Genomic DNA, 20,568 nt, shown 5'->3' with positions numbered 1-20,568 from the left:
TTCATCACTGCAGGGAAAAGCTGGGACAGTTTCAAGGAGAAGGAGGTGACATGTAGATGGACATCTAAGGATTTCTCCTGGATGTCTCCTGGCGGAAATGGCTAAGAGTACGAGCTGGGCAGTGAAGGCCAAGTCGTTTTGGGCTAGAGGACGGAAGTGGTGAGTGGTGAGTGGTTCAGCTTGGCTCATGTGGTACACAATATGCGTAAAGCTGGTGACAAGGATGAAACTTGGTCCCAGTGGATCTGGAAAGTATGAACTTTCTGAAAGCATGGGAGGCAATGATGAGTTTTAAGCAGGGAGTTGATGAATGGTTTTGTGAGCGTCTCTCCAAGTCAGGGATCTTGGCTCAGTGACCCTCCCACTACTGGGAAACCTTCAAGAGATGAGACTGCTTTGTTTTTCCCGGTCTTTCAAGTTGTCTGCCTATGAAAGGATACAGTTATACCACATTTCTATCACTCTATTATAAGCTGCTCCTTGGAAACCCCTATACAGGGTCGCTATGGGTCAGAACCGACTGACAGGACAGTACTTAACAATAACAATTAGTGGAAAGTACTGTAGTTTTTCTTCTCTGGCAGGTTTTCTCTTACTGTTCTGGTTTGTGCAGGTTTTACTGTATGTAGCAAAAGTGGTCAATAGTTATGAAATGACTAGTCAAACAACACTTTAGGGCTGTGCTTCCCAAACTTTAACATGACAGTCACCTCAGGATCTTGTTAAATTGCAGATTCCAGTTCAGTAGGTCCTGGGTTAAACCTGAGAGTCTGCATTTTCTTCATTAAATATATATTGTATTGTGTTTTTGGTGAAAGTTTACAGAGTAAATTAGGTTCTCACTTAACCACAAGTTCAGCACTTCACATCCACCAGCTGCTCTGTGGGAGAACCATCAGGCTTTCTGCTCCCATAAAGGTTTAAAACCTTGGAAACCCTATATAGGGTTGCTACACATCAGAACTGATTCATTGGCACCTGACAGCAGCAGCAGCAACAACATAACATATTGTTCAGTGACAGAAGTTACAACTTTTACAGCATGTCAGCATTCTCCTTATTTCAATTCTGGTGGTTCTGTTTCCATTAGTCTAGCTTCTCTGTTTCCCCTCCCCACTTACCTTCTCACTTTTTGGCTTAGAGTAAATGTTTACCTGATGTTTCATTTACATGATTGTTTAGAGGAGCACAGTATTCATGGGTGATAATATTTTTTTAATGGGCCAATTTGTCATTTGGTGAAAGGTGACCTCTGGCAGTGGTTTGAGTTTCAAGTTTAAAGGGTATCGCAGCTCAGTAATCTCAGGAGTCCATCTGGTCTCTACCATCTGGTCAGTAAGTTGGGCCTTTTAAAATGAATTTGTGTTTTGTTCTGCATTTTTTCTCTTACCTGGGACCTTCTATTGTTTGAGTCCCTGGCTGGAATGATCAGTAGTGGTATAGAGAATGATCTAGTGCTGATCTCAAGGTTAGTGATACTATTGTTTGTGTAGATTCTTCTTTCAGTCTTTGGCTTCTTACTTTCTTTTTGCTTTGGTCTAGTAGAGACCAATAGCTGTATCTTAGATGGCTGCTCGCAAGTTTTTAAGACCTGAGATGCTACTCACCAAACTAGGATGTAAAACAGTATCTTTATGGGCTATTTTATGTTAACTGACCAACTTGCCCCACAAGACTATAATCCTAAATCCTCACACCTAGTAAACCAATCCCATTAGATTTTTGGTTATAGCTGGGAAGTACCCCCTCTGTGCTTTATTTTCTATTTGCATGCAGTACACATAAACAGGTATATACATATGCATACAGATACACCTATACATTGTTGTTGTTAAGTGCTTCCAAGCAGTTCCGACTCATAGCAACCCTGCGTAGGGTTTTGGAAGAACAGCTGGTAAGTCTGAACTGAGCTCTGGTAGCGCAGTGGTTATGAATTAGGCTTCGAACCGCAAGGTCAGCAGTTCAAAACTACCAGCTGCTCTGCAGGAGAAAAAAGAGGCTTTCTGCTCCCGTAAAGATTTACAGCCTCAGAAACCCTATACAAGGTCACTATGAGTTGGAACTGACTCCACGGCACATAATCACAACCACCACCACTACCATATCCTTCTATTTGTGCGCAAACACTTGTCTTTACTAAGGTTGTGTTGTGCTCACTACTTCCAAATCGCCCAAAGTAACAGGTCTCTGTATTCTAAAGTGTACTTTCCCCTCTCCACCTCTTCGCCCTGGTAACTACCAGTGGACATTGCTTTCTCTCTATTTATCTATTCTTGTCTTCTACTAAAAGAGGGATCATACAGTGTTTATCCTTGTATACTTGATTGATTTAACGTAACATTATTCCTTTCATGTCTATTCATGTTGTGTTTCCAGAATCATCATTGTTCTTCATGGTTGCATTGTACATATGTGGATCCCTGGTGGTGCTGTAGGATAAGCACTGGACTGCTAACCACAAGATCAGCGATTCGGACCCACTGTCCTCTCCTCGGGAAAAAGATGAGGCTTTCTGCACCCATAAAGATTTGTTGTTGTTCGGAAACCCTACACAGACTGCAAACCACAAGCCTGCCAGTTGCTCTGCTGTGAGAAGATGAGGCTTTCTGCTCCCATAAAGATTTTTTTTAAAGCCTCATAAACTCTATCTATGTAGGGTTGCTCTGAGTCCTAGTGTGGTGCTGTAGGATAATGCACGGGACCGTAAGGTTAGTTTGAATTTTAAAGTCAGTGATTCAAACTCACCGTCCACTTTTCAGAAACACTATACAGGGTCATTATGAGTCAGAACCTACTCCATGGTACTTAACAACAAAGATGAGTTAGAACAGACTTTGAGTCAGAACCGACTGGAAGACTCTTAACAACAACAACAATACTACAATTTGCTTCTCTGTTCATCCATTGATGGTACTTAAGTTGTTTGTATTGTTTTGCTATTATAAATAAACCTGCAGTGGACATGTTGTTGTTAAGTGCCATCTAGTTGGTTCTGACTCATAGAGACCCTGTGTAGGGTTTCCCAGGAGTGGCTGGTGGGTTTGAACTGCTGGCCATGTGATTAGCAGTCCGTTCGTCTCTTATAGCATAATATCAGGATTCTAGTAAACACAGGAATGCATATATTTGTTCAAGTTAGTACTGTACGTTCTAGGGTGTATTCCAAAGGTGCCCTGGTGAAACACTGGTTCAAGCACTTGACTACTAGCCAAAGATCACAGTTCAGACCCACCAAGCTGTTCTACAGGAGAAAGATGTGGCTGTCTGCTTCCGTGAGGATTTACACCTTAGAAATCCTGTGGGGAACAGTTCTACTTTGTCCTGTAGGGTCACTTGAGTCAAAGTTTACATGAAGCAGCAGCTTCTTGGTGGAGTATATCCCTAAGAATATAATTACTGGATCATAAGGTAGCTCTGGAGTCCTGGTGTGGTGCTGTAGACTAAGCAATGGACTGCTAACCACAAGGTTGTCAGTTGAAACCCACCAGCCACTCCTTGGAAACCATATGCGGAGGGAGTCCTATTAGTCAGAACTGACCAACTGCATGTAACAATAACAACAAGAAGTAGGTAGCTTTGTTCCATAGTGGTTGTACCACTTCTAAGGGTCTACATTTCTAACAAGTTGTCAAGGGGTGGTGGTAACTTCAATATCTGTAGCACGGCTTTAGAACTATACTTACCAAACCTGATTTTGCCTCCAAATCACCTGAAGAGCTTTGTAAACCATTCGGATTAAGTAGACCTGAGATCTTTTCACAAAGTTTCCCTAAGTGATTCTAATGGCTGTCAGGTTGGAAATATTGGAGTGGCATCTGACAGTGCTGTGTGGAGAAATAACCAGAGAGAAAGGTCACTAGGGGTCGGGAGGCTGGGTAGACACTGAAGGACCTATTCAGGGAGAAGAAACGAGGACTTATTTTGGGGCTGAGCAGTTGGTAAGGACACCAGCAAGTAGGAGAACCCCTGGAGCTAGAGAATTGATGGGACCAGAGTGGAGGTGGTGTGATTCTCTGGACTGATGGGGCAGAGATGAGGAGCCACTCTGGACTTGAGGAATGATGCTCTTTAGACTTTAAGGTTTGGGATGAACCTTTTGTTGTTAAGTACCGTGGAGTCGGTTCCGACTCATAGTGACCCTGCACAGGGTTTCCAAGGCTATAAATCTTTACAGGAGCAGAAAGCCTCATCTTTCTCCTGCGGAACCGCTGGTAGTTTCGAACTGCTGACTTTGTGGTTGGCAGCCCGACTTGTAACCACTATGCTACCAGAGCTCCTTGGAATGAACCTAAGAAGTGGTTTTTTACTTGGCTATTGAAGTTTTGTTTTCTGGATTACAAATCTGCTCATGACACTCCCGTTTAAAATCCTTTGATTTTGATTCCTTTTTTGCAATACCTGAGAACGAAGTGTTCATATAAACACAGCTGACAGGACATTTTAACATTTTTAATGCACCCTCATTCAAGATGTAACACTCAGTCACTACTTGGTGTGGACCCAACTAGTCTGAAACACTTGATAGCTCTGTTTGTCCTGGAGTCATTATTTTCCTTCTTCTTTCCTTAGGAAAGTTGCACTTTCTTTTGTCTTTGTTTCCTAGCATCATCCTCTGATTTCAATACTGGGTGTTAACCAAGTGTCTCTGTAGTCACAAAGTTCCTCCTGTACTCTCTAAAAGGTGAGCTCTATCCCTAGTGGTGCAGTGATTAAGCTCTTGGCAGCTCACATAAAGTTTTGAACATGCCAGTGGTTCTGAGGATGAAAAGACTTAGCTATCTGCTCCCTTAAAGATTACAGCCCAGGAAGCCTTAATGGGCAGTTCTACTTATTTATTTTAACATTTTATTGTGGTTTGGGTGAAAGTTTACCAGTGAATTCTTTTTCCATTCAGTAATTTACACACATTTTGTTTTGAGACATTAGTTGCAGTCGCCTCAATGTAACTACATTCTTCCTACTTACACCCTGGGTTCCCCATTTCCATTCACCCATCTTTCCTGTCTCTTCCTATCTTCTGAACTTTGTTTTTGGACAGCTGCTTCCCTTTTAGTTTCCTATGATTGGCTGATCCTTCTTCGCAGGGGTTTCAGTTTCAGGTTTGATGGGTGTCTGAGGTCCATAATTTTGGGGAGTCCTGGTGTGGTGCTGTGGGTTAATGTGCAGGACTGCAACGTCATTTAAACTGTAAGGTTGGCAATTCAAGCTCATCTGCCCCTTCTCAGAAACCCTATACAGGGTCACTGTGGGTCAGAATCAACTCAATGGTACTTAACAATGACAACAACAACACTGTCTATCATGGAATCCTAGTGTGGCACTGTAGAATAAGCAGTTGTTTTGAGTAGCAGGGTCAGCAGTTCAAACTGACCCACTGCTCCTTGGAAACCCTATATAGGGTCACTGTAACTTGGATTCGAGTCAAGGCACTTCACAGCAGCAACAACAGTCTCTAGCAGACCAGTACAGCTTATGTGTCTTATGATTTTGAATTTTGTTCTACATTTTTCTCTCACTCTGTCTAGGACCTTCTATTGTGATCCTGATCAGAGAGGTTGGTAGTGCAGCTACTCACTGCCAGGCTTTTCTGGTCTCTGACTAGTTGAGGTTATGGTTCATATGGTCCATTGGTCCTTGGAACTAATTGTTTCCTTGAGTCTTTGCTTTTTTTCTTTCTTCTTTGCTTTGGATGGGAAGAGACCAAAGTTATATATTAGATGACTACTCACAAAATTTTTAAGGAGCTTTGGTAGCATAGTGATTACGAATCAGGCTGTTAACCTCAGGGTCAGCATTTTGAAACTACCAGCTGTTCCATGGGAGAAAGAGGTGGCTTTCTGCTCCTGTAAAGATTTACAGGCTCGGAAACCCTGCACAGGGTCTCTTTGAGTCGGAACCGACTCCACGGCAAAAAACAACAACAACAAGAAGTTTGTATAATGCGGCAGTTATTTTCTGTCTTGCAGGACCGATATGAATCTGAATCAATGGCACACAACAGCCACATTCCTTATAGACTGTTAAAGCCAGGCCTATTTTTATCTCTCACATAACTGGTAAATAGTCTTCCAGGAGATGCTTCTCTAAAGCAATCTTCTTATCTCTAGACCCAGATCTCTTGGAGCTCTTGCTAATTGCAAAAGGGGACTGCTGACTCAGAGTTTGGTCTTCAGAAAATTTATGCTTTGTGTTTGTTGGTTTTGGGTCACTGGTTTGGTGTTCCCTGGTAATTTTTACTTTTATTTCTTTTCTCAGTCTCTCATATTCATACATACACATCTGTATACCCTATGAACTGAGCATTCTTTGTGTACAATGCTTTTCATCACCCTAGTTCATGTTGTTTAGTAGTCTTAGTCTCTGTAAAACATCTGTAGATGTGAGGCCTAGACACAGATGGCTGTACCACACACTGCCTCTATGATTGAAAACCATGTAACATCCTTGGGTGGCATTTGTGGCACCTCAGAGGGTGGCCCTAAGTTAGCTCCCAACTGCATCTCCACTGTTCCTCACACTGTACTCAACAGTTTCTACTCTTTTGTGCCTCTCTCTGCCTTTGCTGTCACCATTTTTCTCTTTCCAGAAAGTCCTTTAGCTTTGCTTTCTGAGCTGAATGAACCTTTATTAATCCTTCAGGATGCAGCTCAAACATGAATTCTTGAAGTAGCCTTTCCCCCACCCAGTCTTTTTACCCTATTTCTCTAGTCTTGCATGTATTAGTATCACATACAGATCTTTGCTATGCTACTTCCTCATTTTCTTTGCGTGTCTATCTCTATACCCGCTCCAGACTCTGAGCAGCTTTAGGTCAGCCTCATCCTTTGTTTGTGGTCCCACACTTAGTCAGTATGTATCCAGGAAGAGTTTGTGGTCTTGAGCTGGCTTTGCAAAGTTTGTTTCCTCAATGAAGAGAAAGTGTCAGGTTATTTTGTACATGAAATGAGGGAAAGGGCATGAACAGACCCTGAAAGGAGTGGGCCCACATGGCCATGGGATGTGGGTAGGGACAATAGGAAAACTATGGCTGCAAGCTCAGGCTGAGGGGAGATTATGGAAAGCCTTGAAAGTTGGAGCCAGATAATTTAAATTTTATTCTGATGACACTGAAGGTTTTTGAGTACGGAAAAGGCACAATGAAGGTCGTGTTTTCAGGAGGATTCAAAGTTGGAAAGGGAAGATTAGACAAAGAGGAACTCTTTGCTAAGATGTTGTTGTTAGGTTCTGTAGAGTGAGTTGGTTTTGACTCCTAACAACCCTATGCACACCAGAACGAAACACTGCCCTGGCCTGCACCATCCTCACAATTGTTGTTAACGCTTGAGATCATTGCTGCTGCCAGTCCATCTCATTGGATGGACTCTCTTTTTCATTGATTCTCTACTTTACCAAGTATAATGTCCTTCTCCAGGGATTGGTCCCTCTTGATAATTTGTCTGAAATATGAGAGATGAAGTCTCACCATCCTTGATTGTAAGAACATTCTGGCTGTACTTCTTCCAACACAGAATTAATTGTTTGCTCTTCTGGCAGTCCATGGTACTTTCAATATTCTTCTCCAACTCCATAACTCAAATGCATTGATTCTTCTATGGTCTTGTTAAAATAGGCTGTTGGAGTAACCTCTGGAGATAAGACCCTAAAGCAAGGCAGTGGCAATAGGGAAGGAGAGGAGGGAAGAGATATGATTGAGCTTGCCAAGAAATTCAGCAGGAGTTGGTGACTGATTCAGATTTGAGAGAGAAAGAAAAGAGTCAACTTGGACACTGACATTTTGTGCTAGTTTGCTGGGCGAAGAATAAAGCAATTGTTAGTAGCATGAGAGCATGATGGAGCTTCTTACGAAAGGGGAGGGAAATAAGGATGATTGATTCTTTTGGAATTGAAACAAAGCCTTGAACAGTTTCTTGCTTGCCCCTTATGTTTTTGCCCAGAGGGATGGTGAAGCCCAAAGAAACTTACCCAAAGTCATCCAGGTCTCTTGGTCCTCTGGCCTGTGTAGCACAGTGAATTTGGCCACAGGAACTGCCAAAGGTCCAGCTGGAGATCCGATTAGGCAATAAGAAGTGGCAAAGAGACCAGGTTTGGGATGAGTTCTGTCTGCACAACAGCCAACTCTGGAGCCTTACAGGTCAAGGACTGAGGGGAAGTATTTGCTGGGAGCCAAGACTTGAGTGGACCTGAAGTCCCTAATTGGTAGTTCCTGTGTTTTCCTTTTTGTCCTGAGGCCTGTGGACCTTTGGGATTGATGGGCAGTATGGAGTGCTTTTATGGTATCTTATATTTAACATATATTCTTATGTTAGTGTTCGGTGTGAGTACATACGAGGGAGCTTCAAAAAGTTTGAAAATGTTCATAATTTCATAATTCCATTTTCCCACAAACTTTTTGATGTCTCCTTGTTTATATTAAATGGTCGTTTTTAGAAACTGCAGTTACTAGTCACTTATCAATTTCATCGAAGGTACATTTCAGGATCTAAAAACCTTTTTTTTTTTTTTTTTACTGCAAACAAACTTTAGGGACACATATAGACTATTCAGGAAAAGCTTCCTATATAGTGTTGGCATAGAGATGGGGGATTGGGGTAGCTAGCTGGGGGAGGCAGCCAGCCATATGGACTCTTTCCAAGTAGGGCCTGTGACAGAGATCCAGATGGCTGGATGAGGGCCACAGCTGTCTGATGCAGTGAGAAGACCTAATCTAGACAGACTCTGCACAGCTGCCAAGAGACTCAGTGGCTATGAGACTGGCGTTATCCTCAGCTCTGCCTTCCATACCTCCTTTCTATCCAGTTGGACTGCTCCACCTTAAGCCCCTCAGAACCATGTCACCTCGATTTGCTAAGGTTACTACACATGAAACACTCAGATTATTGACTATCACATTGTAAGTGTTGAATGAAAGCAAAGACAAAAAGAATTCCAGGTTTCAACTTTGAGGGAAAACTTGTCAAGCCTTTTTGGCTTTTTTTGAGGTATGGAGCTTGGTCTGGCAAGTTTGTACTTTATCTTGTCTTGAGCATTTCTAAGTTTTCTCTTTTTCCCTGAGACCAAAATGTGCGTGAGTCTCCTTACCATGGTAAAGTACCAGGGACAAGCATGGACGCAGACTTGAGGTTTGTGTTATCTGTGCCATAGAAATGATTTATGCAGTGGTAGGTGGGTAGAGGGAATCCTGGTGTGGTGCTATAGGATAAGCACTGGACTGAGGTCAGTTGAACCACAAGGTCGGTGATTCAAGCTCACCAGCTGCTCCTCAGAAATCCTATACAGGGTTGCTATGAGTTGGAACTGACATGACAACATTTAACAACAATAACAAAGGTAGGTAGAGATCCCATTAAGAAATGACCCTGAAGAGATTTATTCACCCAGTTGAGATCTCCAAGTATAAATTGTATTATCATGTCCCCTACCTTCCTCTTCCCCAACTGCTGTGCTATTCCTAGGTGGTTCTGCTTTGGGTGTACGAGGGGGCTTCAAAACGTTCAAGGAAAAACAGAATTAAAAGATAATAGAATTTTTCCACAAACTTTTTGGAGCCCCCTCATATCTGTTTCTTGTTGGGAATGATGGTAGGGAGTGGGAAAGAGATGATCTATCCCAGGGTTCCTTCTGCCCATGTAGGGATAGCCAGTGCTTGTCAGTCACTTGGATGGGGAGGGTTGTGAGTGGCCATAGACAGAACTCCTGCCTCAAGTCTTCAGGATAAAGACATAATTCCAGAGGGACTTGTGGTGGTTGGAATGTCCCAGTCAAGTCCAGCTAAGAAGGAGCCACTCTGAACTGGTGTCCTTTGTAAACATCTACAGTCTACTTTTGGCAGAAAGGCCCAGAAGACTCTGCCAAAAGGAACTCCTGGGGCTGACAGGCTCCTCTGCATGATCAGCCCTGTGTGTGCATGCCTCTGTGTGTACGTGTGGCATGAATTGTGAGGGAACCAGTCTGTTGGTTCCCTCACAGGGAGGGAGGGACCGCAGCTCACACTAGACACCAAAAATGGCTTCCTTGTGTTCAGCTCCTCTCTTTAGGGGCAACAGTTTTCTTGCTCCAAACCAAGATCTTGTTCCCCAGCATCAAGGCTAGCTTCATGAATAGCTAGAGCATTGCAATGCTGGACTGCTTCCTGGAGGAAACACAGGCATGGACTTGTCCGTCAGAGCTGCCTCCAGAGGGAAGGATGGAGCAGAACTCTGACTTTGCTTGGGTTTCCCAAGAGCTTCTCCGTGAAGTGAATAGTGTTCTCATTTTATGGGAGGGAAACAGAAGCTACCGAAGTGAAGTGGGTTTTGTTTTTTTTAAGGCTCCAGTGTGTTAGATTTAATTTAATGTATTGTCCAAACTGGGACACTTTTGAGAGTGAAACTAGAGGGGACCTTGGGATGACAGAACTGTCCCAGGCATACTGGAATATGTGGCTTCAAACTCAGTGTTCAAAACTCCAGATTCTTGAGCAACAGGGATAAGTGTGTGTGTGTGTGTGTGTGTGTGTGTGTGTGTGTGTGTGTCGAGAGGATTGAGAAGAGTAGATTGGATTGGAATTGGGAGAACTGAGAAGTTAGAACTTGACTGTGAATGGCAAAGACAGATTCTTCTGATTCAACATTTTACCAAAGCCCAGGAGTAGTTATTCTTGGCTTTGTCATCTGACCTTGACTGGATGGATGTCATGAAAAGGTTTTATTACATAAGCTGCGCCCAGCCAAGACATCTGGTTCTTCGATGAAATGCTCATCCTGTAGCAACAACAATCCTGTGCATCAGTCTAGGTTTTCAGCGCTCCGGCTCACTGGTGCTGTACAGTGTGCTGGCAGCAGTGTATTGTCCTGCATCTGCGGAGGGAGGAAACCGACCCCTCCTGCTCCCTGTTTTCCAGCTTTGCAGGTTTTTGCCAACATGAGGACTTGGCCTCCCTGACTCCTGAGGATGATGGTAGCTCTGCTGTGTAGATTTTGAATTGGGCTGGCTTCTGTGTCATATTTTGTTGTTGTTAAGTGTCATTGAATTGGTTTCCGAGAAGCAGTTGGTGGGTTTGAACTGCTGATCTTTCGGTTAGCAGTTCAGTGTTTATCCTAGCACCATACCAGGAAGCCTTAGTTCTACACAAACTTTGAGCAAATATCTTTCCCTCATTGAGCTTTAAGTTTTTCTTCTGTTAAATGGGAACAATAATAGAGCTACTTTATACTGTTGTTGTTAGGATTAAATGACATGATGCACATAAAATATTGACTGTAGTGCTTGACACATCATAAGCAATACATGTAATTATTACTATTCTTAGGAAGATGGGGTGGGGGATGGGGAGGGAGAGAGGAGGTGGGGGATACTTTGCCTGGAGGACATCTGGAGAGCTAACCCTGGAATTTCACAGGGAAGTAATGTTCTCTGGGCCTCCAGGTGTGATCCAGTAAGGGGAGCCATGGTGGAGTTGAGCAGGAAGTCCAGGAGGCAAAAGGGTCAGCATGGTTTCAGATGGCTGGTCACCAGTGGGACAGAGGCAGCAAACAGAGTGCTTAAACTAACTCAATGAGATGTGGCAGTGGTGAGTGCAAAAGTTGGGTGAGTTTCCTATTCAGTCATGTGGAAAAGCCCACATAAATTGATTTAGCCTGGCTGCATTAATAGAAGTCCTGGGTTTATACCTTGGTAAGAGGTCACCCTAGTTTTCCCTCTACTGGCCAAGACTGGTGACACCTGGAAAGTTGACCTGGGTACCGTGCAGGTAGAGGAGGCACCTCAAATGCTGAGAGCCTTGGAAGCTCTGGAAGGCCCTGAGTACAGACAAGAAGGCACAGACTGCGACCACTGTTTTCAGGTAGCTGCCATGTTCTGTGTTGCTCAGAGTTGAGGGTCTATGGTGGTGATAGTAGAGAGAACTGAAGAAAGGCAGATTTTCTTTTCACATGAGGTACGGCATTCCAAATCACTCAGGCTTATTACTAGAATCAGGTGACTGACTCTTACAGTATGTATTGGAGTCTGCCTGAAGAGGCTGTCATCGAAGCAATACTGACTTGAGACAATCTTAGGGCTGTGTCCTGAGGTGAAGTGCTGAAACTAGAGCTGGGTCTTCTTGAATAGGTGGGTCTTTTTGTTTTGTTTTAAGTAGAGGAAGAGGTGAGTATGTGGAATCCTGGTTAATGAAACCTCCTGAGTAAAGGGCAGAGAAGCAGGAAGTGAGTACAATGGGTTCAAGAATTAGTGAGGTTACCAGCTTAGTTAGACTCTTCCCATTGTTAAAATTTGAACACATTGAGACTGTATGGGAAAATGGCTTGAATGCTGAACTAAGAAGCTGACTTTATCCTGCCAAGATGGGGAGATAACCAGTAACTTCTGAGCAGACAGATATGCCTTGCAGCAAATGTATGGCGATATGGGGACTAGAGTCTGGGGGAGGGAGACTTTAACAAAGGTGTGCAGAAACATTCTGTCCTAATCACAGGCTTGCGCCATCCCTGTCAGTGATGGGCAGGGAGAATGGAAATGCTTCTGTGGGCTGAAACTGAGGCTGTGATCCTAAGTGATTTTGTGCTGTGTGTGTTCTCTGTTGATGCCTATCTTGGCCTAAGCACTTGATTAGGGCACAAAGGTTCTTACAGACTCAAGGATCACCCTTTGAAGATCATGAGAACACAACATCCTGACCCTTGGAGAATGGAAATGGAGGTCATGTGGTTAGGCATTGGCCTCATAGCATCCAAGAGGATATGAGGGATGTAGAAGGGAGGGGTCTAGGAGGGAATTGGTCACAGCACTGAGAAGCCTAACTGTTTATCTGCAGCCTGGACAACAGAACAAGATTCCAGCCCTTAGAGGAGGCTGGGAAGGGCTGTGGGCACTTAGTCAGGTAGTCTAAGGTTTTAGGTGGTGTGCAATGGATGGGAGAAGTGTTGTGGTTAAGCAGCGTGAATGCCGAGGGCCATGATATTCTGCAGGGAGGGGGTGCTTGGCAAGGTGGTAGGTAGAGAGGCCTGAGAACCTCCAAAGGCAGAATTGGCTCTGGAGAAATGCCCACTATTTTAGGAGCAGAGGTAGAGCATAATTCTTAAGTACTCTGAAGTCTGTGGACTAGTGACCTCATTTATTATTTCATTTACCAAATATTTTTTGACCATCTCATATTCTGAGAGCTGAGATAATGGCAACACAAGATGACTAAAACATGCCCCTGCCTGCATGGAGCTTAAGGAATGTACCCCTTACTCAAGACAGGCAGTAGTAACTACAGGGAAAATACAATGAAAAATCAGCAAAAAAAGAGGTTGAGCAGGTGAGGACTGGTGGTGGTGGTGGCTGTGTGCTGTGGAGTCGGTTCCGACTCATAGTGACCTGACCCTGCATAGGGTTTCCGAGGCTGTAAATCTTTATGGGAGCAGAAGGCCTCATCTTCCGTGCAGCAACTGGTAGTTTTGAACTGCTTACCTTGAGGTTAGCAGTCTGACTTGTAAACACTACACTATCAGGGCTCCTTAGGTGGGGACTGAACACAGAAATGGGTGTGAAGGGCGTTTCTGGTGGAGGGAACAGTAATGTACAACGAAAACGAGGGAGTTTGGATTATTTTTCTTAAGTGCTATTGAATTGGTTCCAACTCACAGTGACCCTGTTGTAAAGGGTTTCCAAGGCTATACATCTTTGAGGGAACAGAAAGCCTTATCTTTTTCGCTTGGAGGAACTGGTGGGCTCGAACTACTGACCTTGTGTTTTGCAGTCTAGTACTTATCCTACAGAGCTACCATGCTCCAGTTTGGATTATGTTTTATTGCTAAGTGCTGTCGAGTTGGTTCAAATTTATAGCAATCCTGTAATAGGGTTTCTGAGGAGCAGCTGGTGGGTTTGAACTGCCGACTTTGAGGTTCAAACTGACTTGAGATTGAGTGCTTATCTTGTGGTTGCCACACCAGGACTACTGTTTGGATTGTTGTTGTTGATGTTAAGTGCCATCACGTCGGTTCCATCTCATAGTGACCCTGTATAGGGTTTCCACCAGTGACCCTGGTGGGTTTGAACTGCTAACCTTGTAGTTCACAGTCCCAGTGCTGAACCTACAGTACCACACTACTGTTGTTGATTGCTGTCTAGTTGGTTTGACCCTGTGTAGGGTTTCCTTAAATGTACAGTGAAAATGGTCAGGGAGGTGGTCAGCCAGCACACATCAGACAACATTACCTTTCAGAGGCACGTGGTAGTAGACATGGCCAGATTTTCATGAAACACACCCCACCCCTAACAAATATAAATCTGTATACACACATACCTAGTTAGGAAGTAGTTGTTACTGTGTCATTGAATCAGTTCCGACTCTTACCAAAACGGTTCAGATAGGGTTTCTGAGGGATGGAGTAAATCTTTAAAATAATAGGAGGATGCATAGTTATTCGTGGTACCATAGAAATTATTTAATAAGCATGATAGACAAGTTTTGAATTCCTGACTGAATTTCTCTATTTTCTCCTCCACTCAAGAAAATATTAGAATGGAGCAAGATAACCTCATATTTTAGCTTACACAAAAAAATATTTTCATCTTTGGCAACTCATCATTAGTAGCAAGTTACTTACAGTGTATCTTACCTGTTGGGACCCCAGGTGTTAGCCATTGCAGGTGTTACTGAGTGGGTTGGAAGGGTGAGGTAAGGAATTAAAGAAATCTGCACAAATCAGGTAGGGCTGTGGAGGTGGAGAAGTGACACTGGTCCAGGTCAGTATTTGCTGAGAAGCCTGTCCAGGAGGGGTATGGAGTAGGTGTTAGGGACCTGTGTGAAAGCAGAGCATTGTTTCCAACACCACCTGCAGGTGGGTGTTGGTGATCAACTTGGGTTATTTATTATTCTGTATCTGATAGAGCCCAGGTAAAACACTAGTTGGTTCTTAACTGCCCATCAGATCTACCCAGGGCCCAATCCACTATCCACCTGGACTTCCCTCCTGAGGCCCATAGCCAACCCCTGCAACTACTACCTCAGCTGATGTGGGCTAGACCTGGTGTCCATCAGCCTTCCTAGTGGGAAGATTTCTTGAACTCAGAGAAAACGCTTGAGAAGACCTTCTGGGAGGCTGGGGTATAAGATAGTGCCTAAGCTGTGATGATTTGGGGTCTCATATTTTCAGGAGATTTCAGGTGAGGCAAGAGGGATGTGGGGTCAGAGAAAGTGTCGTGTCATTTCAAATGAGCACTTTGAAATCTGTTAAGGCTCTCCCAGTGTTAAAACTCCAGCCCAAAAACGACATGATTACTTATATTTAAAAGAAAATTTAAAATCAAGCAACAATCAAGTGGTGTTCATGAGAAGGATCATGAAATCATAAAAGCTAGTTGAGAGATGCATCTTGTTGTATTACTGTTCTACATGGTGTGTGGAAATGTTTTCTAAGTAACTCCTTAGAGTGACTGCCTGTTGGGTTATTGATGTCCTACAAGAGGATTCTTATTGTGGTGCTGTAGGATCAGCACTAAGGAGTTCTGGTAGCGTAGTGGCTACGAATCAGGCTGTGAACCGCAAGGTCGGCAGTTCAAAACTACCAGCTGTTCTGCAGGAGAAAGATGAGGGTTTCTGCTCCCGTAAAGATTTACAGCCTCTGAAACCCTGTACAGGGTCACTATGAGTCAGAACCGACTCCACGGCACATAACAACAACAGGATCAGCACTGGACTGTGAACCACAAGGTCAGAAGTTCAAACCCACTAGCTGCTCCTTGGAAACAGGGCCGCTGTAAGTTGGAAGCGACTCCGCAGCACTTAACAACAACAAGAGGGTGATGTTCACTAAGAACAGTTGTGGACCCTCTCTGGGACACGGATTCACTTGGCTGTCTTCTTTTAAGACCGTCTCTGAAGTTAATGCAGGCTCTCCTCAGCCAAGGCTGAAACCAGCCATGAATGTGATCAGGACTTGGTCCTTGGTCCTTTCTTCTCCCTTACTCCCAGGAGTCCAGTTTTAGCTTTAAACTCCATATTCAGAGTCTCCCAAACCAATATCCCCAGTTGTGACTTCTTTGCCAGATGTATCTCTCCCAGACTTTCTCTCTCCCCTCTGTTCCCTCCCCCTCCCCCCCGCCACCGCCATGTTATTGTTATTATTAAGTGTTGACCCTGTATAGGGTTTCCAAGGAGCAGCTAGTCTGGTAGGTTTGAACTACTGACCTGTGGTTAACAGTTCAGTGCTTATCCTGCAACTCCACACTAGGATTCCTCTGTGGCCTGTAAGTATCATAAACTCCACCTGCTCACTGTCCCTAAGAAGGGTTATCTGGTGAGACTCTGGTGGAATGGGTGAGTAAACACATGATATGTAGGAAACTTTCAGCTTCCATGGCCCAGCTTCCCTTCAGAGGTACTCTATCTTCTGTCAGATAATTGTTAGAGAAACAGAAATTTTATAGCATGGGTAGTTCTCAGGACCTGCCTGTTTTGAGGTAGGCTTCTGAAAGGGAGTTCATAACATTTTTTAACCCCAATAACATCAATTCCTTAATGAGGAATCTTGGTCAAATTCTTCTTCTAGAATAGTGCAGATAGGGAGATGTTCTTTTAGGGAAAAGGCAAAGTGTTGCATGTTTAGTGGGGCAGGTACTGTTCTCTTGGCCCTCTGACCAGTCCTGTGTGAGGTGGATAGTATTTTCTCGATTATATAGTAACCAGTAGTGTAGTAGCCACCATTCACCTGCCAGTTTGTCATACTGTGGTGGCTTGCATGTTGCTGTGATTCTGGAAGCTGTGCCACCTATATTTTAAATATCAGCAGGGCCACCCATGGTGGAAAGATTTCATCTGAGCTTCCAGACTAGGAAGAAGTAGAGACAGACGACTTTGACTATGTAGTCACTGAAAACCTAATCAGTAGCAGTAGAACACTGTCGGACAGTACCAGAATATTGAATATTGAAACATGATGAAGAGCACCAGAATATTTTCAGATACAGTGCTGGAAGATGAGCCCCTTAGGTTGGAAGGCACTCAAAATACAACTGGGGAAGAACTGCCTCCTTAAAATAGTGTTGACTTTGATAACGTAAATGGAGTAAAGCCTTCAGGACACAACTCAAAATGAAGAGAAGCAGCTGTAACATCAATTAATAATTGGAATATGTTGTTGTTGTCAAGTGCCATCGAGTCAATTCCAACCCATAACAACCCTGTATAGGATTTCCAAGGAGCAGCTGGTGAGCTTGAACCACCGACCTTGCAGTTCAAATGGCTTTGAAGTCTGGCGCATTAACCCACAGCATCACACCAGGACCCCACTTGGAATATGGAATGTACTAAATATGAATCTAGGAAAATTGTAAATTGTCAAAAATAAAATGGACCACATAAACATTAGTATCCTAGGTATTAGTGAGCTAAAATGGACTGCCATTTTGAATCTGTCAATCACATAGATTACTAAACTGGGAATGACAAATGGAAGAGGAATGGTGTTGCATCCATCATCTAAAAGATCATCCCCCTCCACCTCCATGTATATAGGGTTGATAAGGACGGACAACTTAGACATTGACTACCTAAGATGGAGGGGTGGGAATTAGTGCTATAAAGGCATGAAGTGACTGGCTTACATGATTTCAAGAAGGAGTTTAGTTTCAGAGTGTGTGGGGGAAGATAGTTTTGAATAGTTTTCATTTTGTCTAGATGGGTCTGGTGAAAGGAGATGAGGATAACGTTTTTATGATTCAATAGTGAGTAATTGTTATCATGACTACTTGTGACTGCCACAATTGCACAGAGGAGATTGTAATCATTGCAATGAAACAATGAGTGTAAAACCGATATTCTCCCATGTAAACTATCACTCAATTCACGATAAAAACTTAAAAAAAAAAAGAACATGTCAAGATCTGTCCTGAAGTACAACTCTGTCTATGAAAGGATAATCTCCGTATGCCTACAAGGAAGACCAGTTAATACCACTATTTCTCAAATTTATGCACCAACCACTAAAGTCAGTGATGATGAAATTGAAGAATTCTACAAACTTCTTTAGTCTGAAAGTGATCAAATGTACAATCAAGATGTATTGATAATTACTGGCAATTAGAATGCAAAAGTTGGAAACAAAGAGGAAGGATCAGCCATTAGAAAATATGACCTTGGTGATATAAACGATGCTGGGGATCACATGATAGAATTTTTGAAGATCAATGACTTCTTCATTGCAAATACCTTTTATAAACAACATAAAAGATGACTATATACATGGACTTTACGAAATTGAATTGACTAGATTTGTTGAAAAAGATGAAAACTACAAAGAGCAGATTGTGGAATACACCATTAGTTGCTCATATGCAAGTTAAGGCTGAAGCTGAAGACAATTAAACAAGTCCACGAGAGCCAAAATATGACCTTGAACATATCCCATCTGAATTTAGAGATCATCTGAAGAACAGATTTGATGCAATAAACACTAAAGACTGAGGACATTTGTGTGATGGCATCACAGAAATCATATAGGAGGAAAGCAAATGGTCATTAAGAAGACAAGAAAGAAGAAAAAGACTAAAATGAATGTTAGAAGAAACTCTGAAACTTGTGGTAAAGCAATTGGAAGAAATGAGGAGGTAGAAGAGCTAAATGGAAAATTTCAAAGGTCAGCTCAAGAAGACAGAGTCAAATGTTATAATGAAATATGCAAAGACAGAATGTTAGGAAACCAAAAGGGAAGAACATGCTTTTCATTCCTCAAGTTGAAGGAACTGAAGACAAAATTCAAGTAAGCCTCAAACTGTAATATTGAAGGATTTTATGGACAACATTGAATGATACAGAAAGCATCAAAAGAAGATGGAAAGAATATATAGAGTCACTGTGTCAAAAGGAAATGGTCGAAGCATGGGATGTTCAACCATTTCAAGAGGTAGCATATGATCAACAGCCAGTGATACTAAAGGAAGAAGTTCAAGGTGCATTGAAGGCATTTGCAAAGAGCAAAGAGCTGGGTTGATGGATTAAAAATGGAAATATTTCAACAAACTGATGAAGCCCTGGAGGCAATAACTCATCTTTCTATGCCAAGAAATTTGGAAGACAGCTCCCTGGCCAATTGACTGGAAAATATCCATATTTATGCCCATTTCCAAAGAGAGGTGACCCAACGAAATGCAGAAATCATCGGACAAAATTGCTAGTGTCTGATGCAAGTAAAATTTTGCTAAAGATAATTAAAAAACAGCTGCAAGTGTACATTGACAGAACTGCCAGAGGTTTCAGATGGATTCAGACAAGGATGTGGAAAGAGGGGATATCATTGCTGATGTCAGATAGATCTTCACTGAAAGCAGCGAATACCAGAAAGATGTTTACCTGTGCTTTATTGACTATGCAAAGGCTTTTGACTGACAAGTTATGGACAACATTGTGGTGAATGAGTATTTCGGACCACTTATTTGTGCTCATGGGGAACCTGTACATAGATAGACCAAAAAGCAATGTTCACACAGAACAAGGGAACACTGAATGGTTTAAAATGAGAAAAGGTGTGTGCCAGGGTTGTATACTTTCACCATACTTATTTAGTCTGTAGGACCTCTGGTACCCTAGTGGTTATGAGTCAGGCTGCTAACCTCAAGGTCAGCAGTTCTTAACTACCAGCCATTCCGTGGGAGAAAGATGAGGCTTTCTGCTCCTGTAAAGATTTACAGCCTTGGAAACCCTATACAGGATCACTATGAGTTGAAACAGACTCCACAACACACAACCATCACTGTTCAATCTTTGTGCTGAGCACATAACCTGAGAAACTGGATTATATGAAGAAGAATGTGGCATCTGGATTGGAGGAAGACTCATTAACAACCTGTGATATGTAGATAATCCAACCTTGCTTTCTGAAAGTGAAAATACTTACTGATGACATCAATGTAAAGAAAAAAATCCTCACCACTGGACCAATAAACAACATCCATATAAATGGAGAAAGGATTGAAGTTGTCAAAGATTTCATTTTGCTTGCACCAACCATCAACACTCATGGAAGCAGCAGTAAAGAAATCAAAGGATATATTGCATCAGGCAAATCTGCTGCACAAGACCTCTTTAAAGTGTTCAAGAGCAAAGATGTAATTTTCAGGACTTAGTTACACCTGACCCAAGCCATGGTGCTTTCAGTAACCTCATATGCAAGTGAAAGTTGGACAGTGAATAAGGAAGACTATAGTAAAATTAATGCCTTTGAGTTAATGGTTTTGGAGGAGAATATTAAAAGTACTGTAGACTGCCAAAATAACAAACCAATCTGTGTTGGAAGAAGTACAGCCAGAATGCTTCTTGGAACCCAGGATGGCCAGACTTTGTGTCTTAAACTTCAGACATTATCAGGAGGGAACAGTCCCTGTAGAAAGCTGTTTGGAAAAGTGGAGGGTCAGAGGAAAGAGGAAGACCCCCAGCAAGATGGAGTGGCACAGTGGCAGCAGCAGTGGGCTTAAACGTAATACCAATTGTGAGGTTGCTTTAGGACTGGGCAGTGATTAAAAAAATGTTTTATTATGTTTTTTATGTTTTTATTGTTAATTGAGTGATAGTTTACATGGGAGAACATGGATTTTGCACTCAACCTCCTG

At 42.8% G+C, this 20,568-nt stretch overlaps 1 protein-coding gene across 1 annotated transcript in view; it reads left to right on the top strand.

Moving 5' to 3' along the window:
• Positions 1-20,568, top strand: part of PPFIBP2 (PTPRF interacting protein, binding protein 2 (liprin beta 2)) — a 193,329-nt gene that overhangs the window by 1,912 nt on the left and 170,849 nt on the right. The gene's annotated exons all lie outside the window — the stretch shown is intronic.

Source organism: Chrysochloris asiatica, unplaced genomic scaffold, assembly GCF_000296735.1.
Source record: "Chrysochloris asiatica unplaced genomic scaffold, ChrAsi1.0 scaffold00140, whole genome shotgun sequence".
Lineage (NCBI taxonomy): Eukaryota > Metazoa > Chordata > Mammalia > Afrosoricida > Chrysochloridae > Chrysochloris > Chrysochloris asiatica.
This window is presented reverse-complemented; position numbering and strand designations above follow the sequence as displayed.